This window comes from Sinocyclocheilus anshuiensis, unplaced genomic scaffold (genome assembly GCF_001515605.1).
Source record: "Sinocyclocheilus anshuiensis isolate Anshui unplaced genomic scaffold, SAMN03320099.WGS_v1.1 scaffold743, whole genome shotgun sequence".
NCBI lineage: Eukaryota > Metazoa > Chordata > Actinopteri > Cypriniformes > Cyprinidae > Sinocyclocheilus > Sinocyclocheilus anshuiensis.
Genome location: NW_015552601.1, coordinates 207709 through 228249, shown reverse-complemented (window position 1 = coordinate 228249; position 20541 = coordinate 207709). Strand labels below are relative to the sequence as shown.

At 33.4% G+C, this 20541-nt stretch overlaps 1 pseudogene; it reads right to left on the bottom strand.

Annotated features, from left to right (window-relative positions):
* Positions 1-1161: 1161 nt before the first annotated feature.
* Positions 1162-20541, bottom strand: part of LOC107665757 (phosphatidylinositol 4-kinase alpha-like) — a 43766-nt pseudogene continuing 24386 nt past the window's right edge.

Genomic DNA, 20541 nt, shown 5'->3' with positions numbered 1-20541 from the left:
AACACAGAACACAACAAGCGACTTGATTGTCAATGATGATGCAAATCAATTAAAACACTAATTAAACGGATATGACTTCAACATACACAGAAATGACGTTTTTTCTGCCATATGGTCACAAATATCCGACGCACATATATGTACACACAAATGAACTATAGCTTCTATAATCTATTGTTGCTATACAGCTAAAATAATCTCTTATCTTTGAGTAACATTAAAGGAAAATGATTCATAAGACTAAAGCTTTTGTCTCTAATGTGTAGAGATGATTTGAAATCTATTCACTGATCGGGAGTAAAACTACGACAGCATATGAGGAACAGCAACTCTACAGCAATCTTTCTAATGAAGGTAATACTCGCAGTTCCCTATTTTTTGTGCACTATGAAATTACATCTTCAGTGTTTTAAAAACACATGCAAAATGACACCAGATATTCCGTGGAGTTAGTAAACGACATTTTCTTTTTGGGTTGAAGATCCCTGTTAGGAGTAATACACAAACGACATCTGAGTGAATCTCACGAAAACACATTCAGCTCACGCTTCACGCTAAAATCACAATGATATTTAAATAAAGAAAATAACGCCTATTTTCAGGAGCATTCAGATATTTTGCATTATTTTTTATTTGTATTATTATTTGCACAATTCTCATTATCGTACACTCGTTTTTTTGTAATTCTCATCACTTTGTGTAATACAGTAATTTTTGTTGTATTATAGTAAAAAGCGATATTTTTCTTTATTCAACACAAAGGCAGTACAACATAAATATTAGTGACATAATATTCATGACTTTATGCATGCATTACATTGAGAAATTGTTTAAAATGAACAATGTGCAAAAGGCAACAAAAAAAATCCTATTTTCATAAGCATTGAGATATTTTGCAGAGTTATTTGCATTATTCTTGCCAAGCATGCATTTTTCCCCACAATTCTCATTTTTGGTTATATTATAGTTTTAAAATTTTTTATTTTTATTTTAATCAACAAATTAAAGGCAGTACAACATATACCACCATGTATAAAATTAAAAATTTTGCATTACATTAATGAGAAGTTGCATTTAAAAATGTGCTATGCACAATGTCACAGTGCAAAAAAAAAAGGTAAACATTATGAGAAGCATTAAGATATTTTGCATTATTTTTTAATTTGTATTATTTGCAAGCAACCATTTTTTCCCCACAATTCTCAGTACTGTAATGCATTGACATTGTACTATTTTTTCACATTACTTTCTGTGTAACAGCAATTTTTGTTGAATTAAAGTAAAAATGCTGGAAATTTTCTTAATTAAAATAAACAAAAATTAAAGGCAGTACAACAAATACCACCATGATGGATAAATGTTAATTAGTGACATTTTGCATTACATTAATGGGAGATTTTGTTTAAAATTTTTTATTTGTATTATTAACATTATTCCAGCCAAGCAAGCTGTTTTACTGTAATGCATTCAGATACTATTTCTTTGCTTTACAGTCATTTTTTTTGTATTATAGTAAACAAAATGCAGTAATTTTTCTTTATTTAAATCAACTAACAGGCAGTACAACAAATACCACCATGATGTATAAATATTCAGTGACATTTAAGCTTCAAATAACAAGAAATCATGTTTAAAAATGTGCTATGCACAAAATATCGAATCATCCTAAAAATAAACAATTTTCTCGCAAATCTATAATTCTCATACTTGACAGCTTTCGTGAGATTCACCCCTTCAGTGCTGAACACGACGTTCAGACGAGATACAACGTACAAACACTGATGTATTGCATAACACAGGTCATTTGCTGACGGCACGTAATCTACAGTGCACTCTGTGCCATAGTCTTAGAAATGGCTTCCTGGGTGACGCGCCTAAACCCAGAGATTCAAGTAGAGTTAAAGGATGTATTTCTGCGCATGGAATGTCAAAATTCACATACGAACCGTCACGACAGATGCCTTAAAGGGAGATCAGAGGACAAACATGCAGCTTTTGGAGTACAGCGGATCACTAGAGAGGCCCCGAGGCAGCCGGACAGGAAGTGACATGCCTGGAACGGGCGGTTTATTCTGATCTATAAAGTGCTGGTCATAAAGGATTGTAATAGACTGATAATGACTACTGATCTCAACCGGAGGCCGGTGTAGAGACGTCGGTCCGGTCTCAGTATGGGATCTGGTTCTGGTAGAACTGCAGTATGTCGTAGGTTTTGCTCCTGTATCAGAGAAACACAGAGTTTCACCATTAACGTTCACAATAAAACTCTTTCTTTGAATATTACGTGACAAGGTGATGTTTGTTACCTGCTACTGAGGAAACAGCGCTCGATGACTTTAATCATGAAGGCCGCGGCTTCCTTCTCACTCATGTTGGGGTTGAACCTTTGCCTGCCGAACAGGGTTATTATCGTAAAATTATTAGAAACATTTTTGTTCATTACTGAAATAAATACAATATAAATATTAGATAAAAAATTCAGAAAATAAATTAATCCTAAATAGTAATATTAAAATAAATAAATAAATAAAAATGGCAAAAGTACATTACAAAATTAGTAAAAAAAAAAAAATTCAACCAAAATTTAATTGAAAACTGAAAATGTAAAAATAAAAAAAAGTTAATTCAAAATATTAACAAAAATATAAATAATACAAAAACAACACTGATGTACAGCGATCAATGTTTCAGAGGAAGAAACGACAGATCAGAGCATTAAATTATGATTTAATATTCATTAACGGACTTCAGGAGTTTGATCGTCTGTCCTCTGAAGCACGGCAGCCCCGTGTCAAGCATCAAAGTCACCAGTGATATGACAGCATCCATGTATGGCCTGAAATAAATACATAAAACACACATAAAAGGGTTTTATAAAGCGCAAAAACAGGCATGAAACTTCAAATCTAATTCTAACCAGCTAGTGACAGAAAACCAGTGTTATTATAGTATCAATGTGATGCTATTATAGTTTTTATTCATATTTGAATTAAAATGAAATATTTTGTATGATATAATATTATTATTTATATTTTTAAATCTTATACTATAATTTATAATTATTTTAATTTAGTTGTTCTTGTCTTTTTATTAGTTTTTAATACGTTTAATACAGTTTTTTCAAATTCAATTTTGGTTAAACTAAATGAAAACAAAAAATGTTGTAGTAGAAATGTGGCAAGTAGTTGAAATAAAATAATTTCAAGCTTTCTTCATATTTGATTTAATTTCCATTAAATGTTTATGTTATTTCAAGTAATGAAAATTTTTTATGGCTTCAGTTTTAATTATATTTAACAATAATATCCCTGTAAAGAACAAACCCTATAACAAACCCTATGCAGTCTTAAAATATTGGGGCAGTCAGCAAGAGACAGAATCCGCTCACAGAGGGCAGCCAAAATCCTCCCAAATCTTTCCCAGACAGCCTCCTGTGTCCACACGTCTGACTCTCTGAGGATGCTGAAATATTGAAGAGCGGCCGTCTCACCTTACAGCCAGGTATCCGCGCACACACATCTCCATGAACCATTTAAAGGGAGCTGAATAAAAGTATTATTATTATTATTATTATTTTTATTTTTTTTTTTTTTTTTTTTTCAATTGTAATTAAAAACAAAACAAAACTTAATAATAAAAAATAAATAAATCAAAAATTGAAGTTAATTTAATAGTTATTTAATAATTAATTAAATAAATGTATTTATTTAAAGTTTAACTTGAGTTTTCATTGCAAGAATGGAATAATTAATGGGTTATAAGATGGAAATTTTCCTTGTTTGATGACCATTAGAAACATTAATATGTAGTGGACAAAAATAAAATAGATTAACACAAAATACATTTCACAATCATTTCACCTTTTTATTTTTAAATTAAACTTAAATTTGATATATATAATTATAATGAAATGTAAGTTCATGTAACATTTATTTAATAATTAAAAAATGTAATTAGTTTGAGTCTAATTTGAGTTTTTATTGCAAAATGAATTATGTTCTAGAGGACATTACAGAAATAAAATGTAAAAAAAATTAATATTAGTTGAAAAACCTAACACTAAATAAAAATTTGAAATGTTGCCTTCGCAACTAACTGAAATAAGTTTAAGGTGAAGCAAAAAAAAAAATGAAATAAATAAAAGCTAAAACTGAACTAAAACTAAAATAGAAATGAATTAAAACTAAAACGTAATATTTAAAAAGAAAGAAAAAAAAAACAAATAGGCAGAAGCACATAATAAATGACAAAAAAACGAACTAAAGTTAAAATAAAAATTTTAAATATAAAAATGAAAGCCAATTCAAAATATTAATAAAAATCTAAACAGAAAATAAAAGTATCATAAATATTATATTATAGTTTTTATTAATATTTTGAGCTTTTAATTTATATTTCATATTTAACATAACACTTGTGGTTGCCAATCATAAGAGGACATTTTCATATCTTAAATGTACAGTAGCAAAAACGGCTATACCAATAAAATGGTATGAAAAAAGGGAGGAAAATAGACAAATAATCGAAATCATGGCACCAGAAACCATGATTTTGGGGGAAAAATAAAATGCTACCTAAGAATGTGGCATCTTTAAGTTAAGCTGGTTTGGTTTAACCCAACTGACCGATGTGGATGAGATGGCCTTTGCTGTCCAGCATGATGTTGCCGTTGTGTCGGTCTTTGATTTGTAACAGGAAGAGCAGCAGACTGTATGCGGCCATACTGCGGATGAAGTTATAACGAGCCTTAGAGAGAGAGAAAGAGAAATTACACATGATGCTTAAGAAATAAAAGATCAGACACATCAGCTTTCTGTGCAACAACCAAAAATATCTGAAGCAAGTGTCTGTCACCTTCTGGAAGGCCAGCGTGGACTCGTCCCCGTACTGGTTCCTGAAGTATTCGTACATGCCAATGTCAGTCTGCCGGCCGAGCTGATCGCGGGACTTACAGTCCGGAATACATTCAATCACGCCACACTGAAAGAACCAAACAGGAAATCCAGGTAAGCAGAACTTCAGCATGAAGTCTGACAGGAAGCTGAAACGACACTCACTCCAGGAGCGGTGGCCACCACCCGGTACGGGAACACAAACAGGTCCAAACCCACCAGCTGGAAGATGTTCTTGAAGAGACCGATGATCTGGAGGGCGAGCATGTCCTGATACCAGAGAAACAAAATTAATAAATCCATTTAATGGTGAATATTAACTCAAAACACATCAAGGTCAAATTTCAACCCAAATTCAAAATACAAAAAAAAAAAGATGCTTTTAACTAAATTATTACATTTTATTACATTATTGTATATTATATATACATTACTGTAATGTTTTCAGATGTATTATTTTAAACTGAAAAAATATAATATAATATAATTTACATATCTGATGTAAAACAAATGGTAATTATGATTATATTTAAATTTAATCTAATTATTAACCACATTTTAACCAAAATTTAATTGACATTTTTGGAGTGAAATATAATACAGATGTAAAAGGTTTCATAACATGTATATATAATTAAAAAAATGCAAAAAATTGCAATAAATAAATATAATATTTTAAATATAATATTTCCCTTATAATATTTGAAATATTTCATATAACATTTTCATGAAATGATGTCATATATATATATTTGCATTATTTATTGAAATATTTAGCATTTTTTAATTATATATATACATGTTATGAAACCTTTTACGTCTGTATTATATTTCACTCCAAAAATGTCAATTCAATTTTGGTTAAAATGTGGTTAATAATTAGATTAAATTTAAATATAATCATAATGTCACTAAAATTATAATTTCCTTTTTTTGCAGTGAAATGTAATACTGATGTAAAATAAGATGTACATATAAATAAAAAAAAATGTAAAAACAAATATATGTGTGTATACATATACATATATATATTTATTTATATTCCCCCCCCATGAAAACTTATCCATGAAATAGTGTCAATGTACAAAATCTTAATGGTACTAAAAATTATAATTTCTTATTTCTTTCTTTAATTTTGCAGTGAAGCATGATACAGACTTTAGAGATTTCATAAGTATGTTTTCCATGATACTGACCTGTCTGCAATCATCGCCCACTTTAAAGATGGCCGCCTGCCAGCAGACCTTTTGAGCCGTCTCTGAATTCTCCTCACCTTCCTCCTGAGAGTCTGACGGGCAGCGCAGACCTGCAGACACACAGACAACGGGCCGCTTACAGTCATACAGAAACTGCATGTATTGATGGCGTATGAAAGGTCACGGACTCACCCTCTTTTTCAAGCTCACTGACTCCACACCTCTTCACTTTGAATTTCGCCAGATAAGGTGCTTTGGCAGCGCTGTAAAATCAGGCTAATGTTAATGAGCTCATAAATCACATGTGAAATGTAAACGGATAGCATGTGAACAGGTTTCTGGAGAGCGGTGATGTTTGGTGATACCTCTGCATGGGTGTTCCTGACTTATAGTCGATATCGAGGACGATCGCTTCTGGATTGCTTGGCAAATAGCATCCTGATTACAGGGTTAGAAAAATTAAACAGATAAAAAAAAAAAAAAAGACATAAATACCCAAAGTAATATGTGACCCTGGACCACAAAACCAGTCTTAAGTCACTGGGGCATATTTGTAGCAATAGCCAAAAAAACATTGTATGGGTCAAAATTATAGATTTTTCTTTTATGCCAAAAATCATTAGGATATTAAGTAGATCTTGTTCCATGAATATATTTTGTAAATTTCCTACCGTAAATATATCAAAACGTAATTTTTGATTAGTAATATGCATTGCTAAGGACTTCATTTGGACAACTTTAAAGGTGATTTTCTCAATATTTTGATTTTTTTGCACCCTCAGATTCCAGATTTTCAAATAGTTGTATCTCGGCCAAATATTGTCCTATCATAACAAACCATACATCAATGGAAATCTTATTTATTCAGCTTTCAGATTATGTATAAACCTCAATTTAAAAAAAATGGACCCTTATGACTGGTTTTGTGGTCCAGGGTCACATATTTTTAAAGCTTAGTTACTCTTATGACAAAATTGACCAATTGCTAACCTGGCTGAACTTTGATTTCTGACAGTGCCTTCAGACACGCTCTCTTCCTCTCATCTCCTTTAGGAACAGGCCTGGAAACAAGAACAGCATGCTTTCTGTTCTGTTCATTTTAGTACACTCAAAATATATTTTATGTAAAGAAAATGAAGCTTATCTTACTTATAATTTTATTATCTAGTTATAATAATACCTAAAAAAACAACAAAATAATGTAAATAACAAACATGTAATTTCTAATTTTGTGCCAAAATATGACCTGGACTCACCCTTTATTAAATAATTAACCCTTAATGAAATAATTTTTACATTAAATTTTAAACTAAAATGTTTGAAATTAAATTTCAAATGAAATTTGTTTAGAGATGGGCGATGATTTGGAACAGGCCTGGAAAACAAGAACAGCGGTACAGTTTCCAAAAACAAAGGCATTTCTGTGAACAGCAATGCAAAAAAAGCTCTAAATCATTTCATTTCCGATCCAAACAAATCGCTGCCTACTTAGACAACATTTTTAGGCATTAAAAGCACACTTCATATGTAAAAGCTGCTTTTTTTGTAGATATGTCAAGCTCTAGTTATAAAAATATTTTATTCGATAGAAATTGCTATTTGTGAGTAAAACATTTTTTAAACTTGCAATCACAAATGACTGGAAAAGTCATGACATGCAGGCATAAAAATACAATTAATTTTTTTTTGTAATGTTTCATTTGGACTTTTTATTTCAGAAGTGAGTTAAATTTGACATTTATGATTCAGTTAATTAGTTTTTTCAACAACTCCAAAACCTATTTTAATCAAATGTATATTTTAAAGGGGTCATATGATGCTGCTAAAAAGAACAAAGTAGTTTCGCTTTCACAATGAAAAAGCATCACACACCACGGCCTAGAGTGAGCGGAGGCCGGCGGCTAGTGTGAGCGGAGGTGTGCGGGCTTGAGAACGGCGCGGCCGGCGGATTCAACGAAGGAGCGGCCGGTGGGCTTGCGGCAACCACATGTGACGACCCCGGGCTGGACTCCGCTTCCTCCACGGTGAAAGCCGATCCGGCGATCCACAGCGCGAAGTTGATGTATTTCCTCAGCGACCAGCACGGATCAGCTCCAGGCATGACGAAGCAGATATCGTCCTCTTTTGGAAGACCAAACAAAGTAGTTTCGCTTTCACAACGAAACACAGCACCTTCACGACATGACGGCGGAGGCAACAACAATACTACAGCGAGAATAAAAGTTACGCCTTCTTTCTTTGCGTGAACATTTGGGCGGCATTATGCTAATATTTCCACATAGTGATGTAGACATGTGGGGGCGTGTTAGAACGAGCCGTTTTAGGTAGGCGTGGCTGACTCTTAACTTTTATAAAGAATATCTCTTTGGATTTGAGACTTTAGTCTTTGCAACTTTACTGATCTTCTTTATGCACCAAGAGCTTGTAACACTCCAAAGAGAAAGGAAAAATTGAAATCGCATCATATGACCCCCTTTAAGATGCGTCCTTGAGGTATAGCGCAATCCCAGAATGCACTGCAAAATCAGTAAATAAATAATGGCAGATGGAGTTGAAGGAAATTATATTTTAAAAATCTATTTCTAATAGCTCCTTTATGTAGTTCAATTTCAGTTAGGACGTCGCCTAGGAAATCAACTGCCTTTGTAGGCAGTCACTAGTGTTTGGAAGAGAGCTCAGATGTGCTGGAAATATCATTGAACATACTTGATAATGGCGGAGACGTTGGTGATCTTGTTGAAGAAGTCAAACTCGCGCTGGTAGAAGTCTTTAGCGGGGCCTGACAGAGAGTGTGTGATGTCCTCCACCATCTGCTCCAGAAGCTCACCGATGTCCGCTGAAGCACAACACAAACCCAGCACTCAATAAACACCTGGCCAATCTAATCTAATATCATTCTAAACCTAATGGGTTACCATAAATGTTTTACATGAGATTTTCTCTTCCTGCTTACATACACCGCTGTATGAACTGCCACTGGAACATGAAAAATGACTGACAGGCAGAGAGCCACCTCCCACTTTTGATTTCTAAACAGCATTAGCACAGGTGTCCATGTTCATGTTTCCATTGTACACAATAATCTCAGACTCCTTCTTATCAGTAAATTATGTTCGATTCCACACACTACCATTCAAACATTTCTGGTCAGTAATATTTTTTAAAATGTTTCTGAAACTCTCTTCTGCCTACAAAGGCTGCACTTATTTGATCAAAATCACAGTAAAAACAATAAATAAATAAATGTTTTCTATGTGAATATATATGTTCAAATGTAATTTATTCCTGCGATCAAAGCTGAATTTTCAGCATCATTACTCCAGTCTTCAGTGTCACATGATCTTCAGAAATCATTCTAATATGCTGATTTGCTGCTCAAGAAACATTTCTGATTATTATCAATGTTGAAAACAGTTGTGCTGCTTCCTATTTTTGTGGAATACATTTTTTTTTTTTTTAGGATTCTTTGATGAATAGAAAGTTCAAAAGAACAGCATTTATTTGAAGTAGAAATCATTCGTAACATTATAAATGCCACTTTTGATAAATTTTATGCATCCCTGATGTACAAAAGTAGCAATAAAACAAACCGTTGAACAATAACAGGGAGTATTCAGACTAATCGAACTACTAATTTAACTAACTGGACACATTCAGACTGAACTCGGCAGCAGGTTACGTACGATCTTTCTGATGGCCCTCCTCGTCCAGATAGATGTTGGTCTTCATGTTCCATATGAACTGATGAGCGAGGAGCTGGGACTTCTGTGCGGCCCACAGGATGTACTCGCGCACATAACCCATCTGTCAAAAACGCCCAGGGCTGTGTGAGTCAAATCAAACCACTGTCGTGTTAAGAAAAAGGGTTCAGCAAAGGTCACGGTTCACTCTTCCTCACCTTGTCATACCGCAGCGCTTGAACGATTTGAGGACTGTAAAACAAAATGGCATCCTGTAAGAGAAACACAAGTCAGAAATCACAGAAACATAATGGACAAAATGTATTCTCTTCCTCACATGCGGAATAAAGCAAGATGGGGATCGCTATTATGACACATTTGTGGAGTTTAAATCATAAACCCACCTCTCTTTGTGTTTCACAGAAGAAAGTAAGTCATACAGGTTTGAAACAATATGAGTGTCATTTTTTTCCATGATCAAAATTGTGAAAGTCTAATTACGTCAGTGGAAACTGTAGCTAAATGCATAAATGCTGACAAATATCTGACATTGATTGACAGCAAGTTAATTGCTCAGCTGAAGCACTAAGCAGGACATTTTAAAAGCATGATTTCTAGACCTGGAAAAGTCATGGGAATTCATATTAAAAATATTAAAATGTCAATGAAAACTTTTTTCTAGTTATATCAAGCTCTATTATATTTCATTGGGTAGAAATTGCTTTTTGAAAAGCATGATTTCTACACCTAGAAAAATCATGGCAATTAATAATAAAAATATTTTTTAAAATATTAAAAATTCAAGTTCTAAAATATTTTATTGGGTAAAAATTGCTTTTTGAAATGTGTGATTCCTAGACCTGGAAAAATCATAGGAATTAATATTTAAAATATTTTTAAAATATTAAAAAGTTAAGGAAATGTTTATAATTTTTTTTTTCTATTTACATCAGCTCTAAAATATTTTATTGGGCAGAAACTGCAATTTGAAAAATGTGATTTCTAGACCTGGAGAAGTCATGGGAAAGTCAAGGACTTATTTTTTTTCTAGATATTTCAAACTAAAATATTTTATTGGGTAAAAATTGCAATTTTAAAAGTGTGATTTCTAGATCTGGAAAAGCCATGGGAATTAATATGAAAAATTCAAGGAAATGTTTAGAATTGATCATTTTTTCTATCTCTAAAATATTTGTTGGGTAGAAACTGCTCTTTGTGAGTAAAAAATAAATAAGAAAATGTAATCACAAATGACTTGAAAAGTCAAGTAAATTCACTGGTAATAAAAAGTGTAAACCCTAACGAACATTTAGTTACTGAAACTTATAGAATGTAATTATTTGAATAATTTATTAAACTATTTTAATTAACTATTATCACTATAAATGTAATTTTAAATATTTATATAAGTATTAAAATATTTATTTAAATAAATTTGAATTGTCACTGCTAGTTTACATAGAAAAAAAAAAAAAAAACCTTTGAAAACGAACAGCTTTGTCATTGCAGCAGTGAAATGATGTCTTGTCAATGGGGGTCTTGGAGGGTGAAAGGTTGAGAATGGCTGGTGTAGAGGCAAAGACAGAGACTGCTGGTACGTACAGGAGGGAAGGAGCGCAGGACTTTGACTCCATACTGAGCGGTGAGCGGATGAGGAGGGTACATGCTGGAGAAGTACGAGAGGCCGGTGGGAGGATCTGCAGGAGCCCAGCACAGGATGTGGCTCAGCTCTGGAGAATCAGCATCAATGGTGTGCCACGTCACCAGGAACTATGGGGAAAAACACATACGTTTACATGGACAACAATATTCCGATTTTAACACGATTAAGACAATACTCTGATTAAGAATCTACCATGTAAACAGAGATTTTTGATTACCTTAATCCGGCTAAAGTCACACTCGAAATAAAGACATGTGGAGTATTCCTATTTTAGTCGCATTATTGAAGTGCAGTGTAGACATGTAAACACCTTAATCACATTATTACCATCATGTAGGACTTTTCGCCGCATTTTGCAACAGGATACACATGGCAGTGGTCAACCGTTTGACGGCAAACAAACTGTAAATAAAAAATGAAACACCCAAAACTGTATATGGCATCAGACAAACTATATTTCTGTTAGGACCACTATAGTCAAAGATGATTGACAATTAGCATACAGTTTGGATTGGCGGTATGGTTCTGTTCTGGGCAAGAACTCCCTGCGCAAGAGCAGGGAGAGCAGCGATAACCCCCCAGGGTAAACAGAACAGAACCAACATAAATGTATTGCAGATATCGTTAATGTTCAATAATTTTCTGTACACATTTTAGAATTAGTCTGATTTAAAGGATGATCAGAAAGTTGAATTCTGACTGACAGAGGAGGAGCTGGGGATGGAGGAGGGTAATTAGCTATTGAACAATGCTAAAACTGCTTATAATACTGAGGGACCTTATATATGAATGCTTAGATAGGTGTCGTATCCTATAGGTAGATGGGGATCAGCTGATGCGAGCTTGACTAACGTGACCTGCCAGAAGTAAAGCTACGCTTGATGTTTATAAGTGAAATTCTGGAGGGGACGTCGGATTGGCGTCACGTAGGGACGTAATAACGTGCCATTAATCGATCTATATCCTATAACATGTAAAACGGGAACATGAAAGGAATATTCTAAAAGCAACTCATGTAAACACCTTAATCATAATATTGTCTTATTCAGAATAAGGTAAAAAATTAGATTACTGATGTCCATGTAAACAGTGTTTGAGAGTGATTTTTAGCACGTAGTGGTACTCGTAGTGTCCTGTTGTGGTAAAACGGCTCTAACCTTCACTGCCTCCGGCACATTGCTGACAGCACCAGGATCCAGTCGAACCAGACGGGTCACTTCAGCAACAATGGCATCTGCATTTTTGAACCTACAAAGCAAGAAAAGAGGTCATTCAGTGACATCAAAACATGAGCTTCGTACCAAAACCTCAAAACTGGACTGAAACCTCATTTTTCTAATCAACTGGTGCGGCACTCTAATGCACACTCAAAAATGCATTAGTAAACACACACACATAATATAGTCCATTTTTAATCAGGATTATCGGATTAAATTTTCAATAGCATGATTATCATTCCAGATTTTATTGATATGACAGGAGTCTTTATCTTAGAGTGGAAAATATGATAAAATGTGTTTTAAACAATTTCTTTGTGTAAAAATATCAGTAAAATATTTTATAAAATAAAATAAAATAAAAAATAATATCATTTAACTCAAATTGTCTGCCAATGCAACTCGACGCATTGCATTCATAACATAATATTGCAAATAATAATTCCAGATTTTATTTGGCTATTGATGTCTTTAACTCAATAGAGTGGAAAAAAATGTAAAAAGTCTTTTAAAAACAATTTCTTTGTGTAAAAATGTCAGTGCACATTTGAATAAAAAATAAAATAATAAAATTTTTGTAAACAATTTCTTCACGTAAAAATGTAAGTGCACTTTTGAATAATAACAAAATAAAATAAAAAATCTTGTTTTTTCATATTCGAGAACTAAAAAGGTCCTAAAATGAGAAAACATTTTAAACCTTTTTTTTAATTTTTTTTTTTACAATTTCTTGATGTTTAAAAATGTGAATGCATTTTTGAATAATATAATATAATATAATATAATATAATATAATAATTAGTGCTGTCAAATGATAATTGCATCCAAAATAAAAGTTTTTGTTTATATAATATGTGTTTATTGTGTATATTTATTATGTATACATAAATACACACATTCATGTATATATTTAAGAAAAATATGTTACGTGTATACATTAAAATTTTTGTTAATTTTAATTAAATATTTTAATCGCAGTTCCATTTAACTGTAAAATGATGTAATTTTTGTTAATAGGCTTTCATTCTGTTGGCAAAGCTTTAAAATTTAATTTTTTTTATAATTTTTTACTAGATGGTGCCATTTTTTCAGGTCTGACCTATAAAGCAAATACTCGCTTAATTCCTGTTTTCTGCTTCTGCATATTATAGAGCCAATTGGATAAATAATGCAGCTATAATTGTGTGGGTGTGTTGGTATGGATGTCAGAGTGTGGTTTGTATGTGTGTCATAAAAAAAATGTGTGTGTGTGCGTGTGTGTTCTTGTTAAATTTGAGAGAGAAAAACTCTACTGCAAATCACAAATCCAACCACTGTGTGCACCAGTGGAGATTTGCTGGCATCTAATGGGGAAAATTTAGTACTGCGCCCACACAAAATCTTACTGAAAGCTCATTTTTTGAGATATCAACCTTAAATTTGGAACACAACTTGTTTAGATTTATGGCTTTGATTTTCTAGCAGGTATAGAGTTCAACATGTTTCATAAAATATATATTTTATATAAAATATCGTTCATAAATCATTTTCATAAACTTAAACCGCTATAACTTTTTTTTGGTTTCACTTTTTAAAGTTTTTTTACGTCAACAATAATCTGCCATGGGTCTTCTTTAAAATGAGACCAAACTTAACTCTGTGCTCCCAAGCTTCAAATTTTTATGACAGTTTTTTGACATGGACATTTTTGTCCACTATGGACCTATGTGTAACTTCTTTTAAATGACGCACAAGGGTTAATCGCGCTTAATCTTTTGACAGCTCTAAAAATAATATAACATAACATAACATAACATAACATAACCTTTCCAAATCACAATAAGAGTTTGATTGGGGAAAATGTGCGTCATTGTCAATGTTACTGGAAAAAAAGTCCTAAAATAGTTCAACTCAAATCAGCTCCAATAGTCAGAGTAGTTAAAAATATTTTTTCCCTTAACTCGACACAGAGGATTCTGGGACTGCATTCTGCACAAAAGAATACATGCCTGAAAAATTACTAAAGGGTGGACAGGTCACTACAGTTTGAAACAGAGTCAAGAGTCTCGTTGTTGGTGTACCTTGCCGGAAGCTGCATGGCCAGATACGGAGCGATACTCCAGGCCAAGTTGACGTTGTCCTTCCACTGTTTCTCACTCAGGTTGATGTATTTGGATCTCCAGTTGGAGATGCTGGTCTCTACCGACTGCTCTGTGGCGATGGCTACTGCGTTGATAGCGGGTTGTACCAAGTGGTCAGTCGCTCGATCTCACTGGCCTGTAAAGAAAGCGCAGAGACGCTCAAGACACAGGAGTGTATTCGTTTAACAGTACCCAAGCAGGGGAAAAAGCGTCCCTACCAGTAAGGCCAACAGTAACGTCCTGCGCTTCATGTAGTACTTGTGCAACTGGGTGCCTCTGTTGCTCTTTTTGGACATGCCTATAGTGAGAGAAAACAACAGAAGACATAGTAACAGCTGCATGAGGACTAAACATTAAACATGCTGGACTGCGGCTGTACACCTGTGAGACACTTATAAAGGTGCTTGTGTAATAATTTAACTACTCTAGCTGGTTAACAAGCAGAGCTGGTTCTACACTGTGAACGGTGTTATTTTTGTATCATATTACAGTTTTAATTAACACTTTGAAATAGTTTTTACTTTTATGTTTTTCCATTTTCATTTAAAATTTAATTACAATTTTAATAAAAAATTACTGTTTTTGTCATTTGTATAATTTTTGATTTTTTTCTTAAATGTCATTACAGTTTTTCTTTTTATTTAGTTTTTTTTAGTTTAGCACATAATTTTTAGTACATGAACTAAATAAAAATGAGAAATATTGCCTTGGCAATGAGTTGAAATAAAATAAGCTTGGTTTTTTAAATATTTTATTTTGTTTCAGTTTACGTGTATTTTATTTCAAGTAACAAAAATATTTTTATGGTTTTAGTTTTAGTTAAATATAATAACCCTGGCTGTGACTACAAAAAATTACAACCTTTTCAGCTGATAAACGGAACAACCAAAATCTTAAAGTTATCTTAATTTTACTTAATTTTTTTTCTAGCTATGTCAAGCTCTAAAATATTTTATTGAGTAGAAATTGCTATTTTCGTGTGTAAAAAAAAATTTAAAAAAAGAATTTACTGGTAATAAAAAGTTCAAACCAATAGTTATTCGAATTATGGGATTTAATTATTCTAACTATTATTATAAATAAATGTCTCTCTCTCCCTGTATATACAATAACATATTTAAATAAATAAATCAATATAAAATAAAAAAAAAATTTGTATTTTGAATTAATCAGGGTGATGGAGGATACTTAATCTCAGTTGATTATAGATTAGAGTAGAACAAAAGTGCAAAACCAGCTTTACAATAAGCACTATGTGCAAGTAATTAATTGTTTTTTGAAACTTTAATTTGGTTGGTTTTTGGATTCCTCGCATAGGATGCGTTTGGGTGTTCTTGCGCTATTTTAACTCTTTAAAATGCAACACTCATAGTGTAAAGTTGCTCAAAAAACTAGCAACCAGTGACACAACAGCCACCAGTTCATTTCCAGTAGCTCAGAAAGCATTTATCGCTCGGCTAATGCAGTGCTGACCCTTAACATTCAGGGAGATCACTGCATTAGCAGGTGCACATTGGCTAAACAGATTAAACCATTAAAACGAATCAGGGTCAAAGAGCTGTTGTGTGTTTGGGTGATGCCTGATTTCTTGGAGGTGGTGGACATCCCGCTGGACAGGGGGTAGGTGTTAATCCAGCCCTGAGTGCTCTGCTGACGGGAACCCATGGTCATGTCCATGTTGTTCCTCGGGTCGGCGGCATTCATCACTGACAAACTGTTCAGGGACGGATCCTGGTTGTCTGTGAGAGGAAATTTTGTTAAGCGAAGGATTTTGCAGAATTGTATTCTCCTCTCTGGTACCTACACCATCAGAGTGATCCTCATGAAGAGTGTGTGCAGATCATAATTTACCCCAAAATCAAAAGAAAAAAAAAGCCATATGCATAAAGAAAAAGAAGCCAATTTATCATTTATATTTTTATTGCTTTATGACAATATTTTCATGACGTTTTCACATTTAACCAAAATTTTCATTACTGTAATACATCACGATTATTTTTCTTTTGAGTTTATTAGTAATTCTCATTTTTCTTTCATTAATGCATCTCATAAGGTTTTCATACTATATATATATATATATAATAATAATAATAATAATAATAATAATAATAAAAAAGACTATTAATTTCTTTTTGTGCAAAAAAAATGTGCACTTTTAAATAATATAAAATTATATATTCACCGTCTCTCCCTTTATAAAGAAATGTAAATACATACATATTTTTAAATACATACATACATAGTTTTGGGAAAATGTGCACAATTGTCACAAAAAGGCCCTAAAATAGCTTTCAATTTCCCATATGAAAAAATAAAAACCATATATTTTCATATTTATTTCTTCTGATTTAGGAGTGAAATATGACCTGGACATGTTCCCGAGTGGTTCTGTGAGATTCACTCATTATAAATGAATGCCCTTTTATCCTATTTCCAACTTTCTCCTTTTACTATTTTGTTCCATCATTCCAGCACTTTTTCTCCTTCCCCTTTCCCATTAGCATTAATGAATTATTAACACACAGCATCTGAGGAAGAGAAGCCTGCAAATTATACGTTCGACGAGTAAATACCAAGCGAAGCAACTGATTTGTGGTGCTGTCTGGCAATGTAGCACATAACACAATGGAGAGGCTTTAAGGGACGGATGAAGTCTCAATTAGTTCTCTGATATTGAAATGATCATGCATTTTACATGAGAGCGCTAATGATCTGATGAGATCATGTTTACTACAATGGATAGAGAAGGGTGGTGGCGGTTCAGGCGGGGAGAGACGGGACGGACGCATTTGTCAATTTGCGCTTGGCGACAAATTGATAAATTCGGCCGTCCGGATGATTGCCGTGCATTTTTAGTACAGGTTTCAAATTTGCGGCCATGCAAATTTGAACCGCATAAACATGCCCCTGCTGCACTGTAGTTGCACAGTCGTAGCAAGAGAAGCTTACTTAATATCGATATCGGAGAAGTGCTGGAAACGATAAGCGATCCGAAAATCCCGGCAGATAGGGAGCTTTGAGGGGGATTGGCGCCAAGCTCACCAGGTGGCACGAGCTGACTAGCAGCTAGGTACTTCTTATCGGAGAGGATGCTGGCGTAGAAGCGGATCATGATGCTTATGTCCTCACGCAGACACTTGTCTCCCTGAGTGGGGAACTTTGATGCCATGCTGAGACAAAAAACAAACAAAAAATAATGATGATTCATTTAATTTACTAAGGACACCAGCAGCCAGATACCTGCTGGAAGTACTTCTGTCTTTAATGGATAGCTCAACTAAAACTGAAAATCAACTACAAATCAGGGTTATAATCATTAACCATTACATGCTATAAAATAAACATTTATCATATCAAAAACGTTTTGATTGTCATATCAAAAACTCCAACATTTTCTATGCAGTACCTGAAATAATCGAAGGCGGTGGAATAAATCTTTTCACGTAGGACATTACGGATGGTGGCGTTGGTCACTACGTCAGAATGCAGGAAGGCAAGTCTGAGCGTCAACAACCTGAGAGCGGAGAAATGTTGTATGGTTTTCTTCTTGGTGCCAACTGGGGTTATTATAGTTAAAGCTGCAGTCCGTGACTTTTGTGTTCAGAATTTACATAATAAGCGAGTACACCATGAATCCATTTTCCAAACCGTGTTTTTGGCTTGTCCTGAATCACTATGGTACACCTATAATAAGTGTTTATATTCGGACTATTTCAGACTGTTTCGGGTAGGTACCACTGCGGAGTAGCCCAGTACCTGCGTGATTCGTCATATACATAAACAGAGAGAAGTAGCTCCGGCTACAATCAATGTTCTTCTGCAAGACGCACGCAGTTCTGTTTATTAACCACTAGAGCGCCAAAAGTTACGGACTGCAGCTTTAACTAAACTTAAAATTAAAACTAAATCCATAAAAAAATACTTAATAAAATAAACGAAGCATTAATAAATAAAATAAACATTAAATGAAATAAAATAAAATATAAACAAATGTATTTGATACAGCTAGTTCCCAAATCAATGTTCCTCATTTTCATTTTGACTTGATGTACTAAAATAACAAAAACTAAAAATTAAGAAAAACTACATAGATGTATAAAAAAAACACAGTAACTAATAAAAATGGGGAAAAAACAATAGCGTGACTAAAACTTTGACTAAAATTAAAATGAAAACGTATTGAACTTAAAATTAAATATAAATATAAGATTTTCTCTTTTTCTCTCTCTATATAAATATAAAATCTCATTGATAATAAAATAACACTGGTGTCAACTACAAAACTGTAATCAACTACAACGAAAAGAAATGTGGTGTAGGATTTAATTTGAATTAATTTTCAGAAAGTGCTCCCAAATCTTACAAATAATAAGAAATGGCAAGTAACACCTTTAAGTAAACAACATTTTTTGTGAAAATGTCCATAATTGTCATGAAAAAGAAAAAACTGCAAAAATTACCCTAAAATAGATCTTAATTTTTCTTATGTAAAATACATTTTTATATTGCTTTCTTCTGATTTAGGGGTGAAATATGACCTGGACATGTTCTTGACGGTGTCCTTGCGTTTCACCGATTAAGTGGTTGGTAAATTAGTTTCCTTCGTTTACCCATTTATGTTGAATCAAATGTGAATTTTTAAGCAGGAAGAAGTAAGAAGATGGAAACAGTATTTTCAGTAAAACTTACTTCAATAATCTTTTTTTTACAACTTTTAAAAACTATTTTTCACAAAGTAGTCTTCTTGCTAACCTGAAGCGCGGTCCAATGGCCGCCACGTGGCGGTTCAGGCTGCTTTTTGGGCTGCCAACATTGAGAGACAGAGACCTCTGCAGAAGACTGCCGAAAATCTCCACCTGATCCGCACTGCTGTATTTGGCGATCTCAAAACGCTGGACCAGAAACTAGACAAAAGGAAAAGAAAGACAACTAACTTAGGATAAATGTCATAAATGGATAAATTTATCAAGTGATAAATGTCACTTGTCATTTTGGAAAACACAAAAATACATCACAACAAATGAAACCAAACTATCTGCTAAAACAGAGCAGTTCTGTAGCAATGTGAAGTAAAAAGTTTATTGATGCAATTACACAAGAACGACCCTCATCAAAATAGAGGAGAGGGAGATTTCCTCACAAGGAGTCTTCAAGCTATTTGTGACCCTGGACCACAAAAGCAGTCTTAAAGGGGTCATATGATGTTGCTAAAAAGAACATTATTTTGTGTATTTGGTGTAATGCAATGTGTTTATGCGGTTTAAGGTTCAAAAAACACATTATTTTTCACATACTGTACATTATTGTTTCTCCTCTATGCCCCGCCTTTCTGAAACGCGTAGACACCTTCAACATTTCTCACATTATCACAGTTTATTCACTATAGTTTAGAAAATGGTAATAAAATAGAACAAGAACTCAGAGTTAAACTGTGTCAGAACAAATTCAGCTTTATTATGTTAGATAACTTTGATAGAAAGGTATGTAATAGATTACAATCAACCAAAAATTATTCAGACAGCTGTTAGTATGACAGTATTTACACAACTATCAATGCTTAGTCGGGCAACCCTTAGCCTTAATGACAGCCTGTAGTCTCCTGGGCATGCTGTCACCCAGCTTCATGCAAACCTCAACTTCAATTTTTTTCCCAGACTCAGAATAATTTTTGGTCCCAAATTTCTATCAGTTTTACTCTTTTTTACAGTTTTTCACTGTATGAAGAATTTTTGGGTATAATTTGTCACAGTTTACTTTATTTTGCTATCCTCAC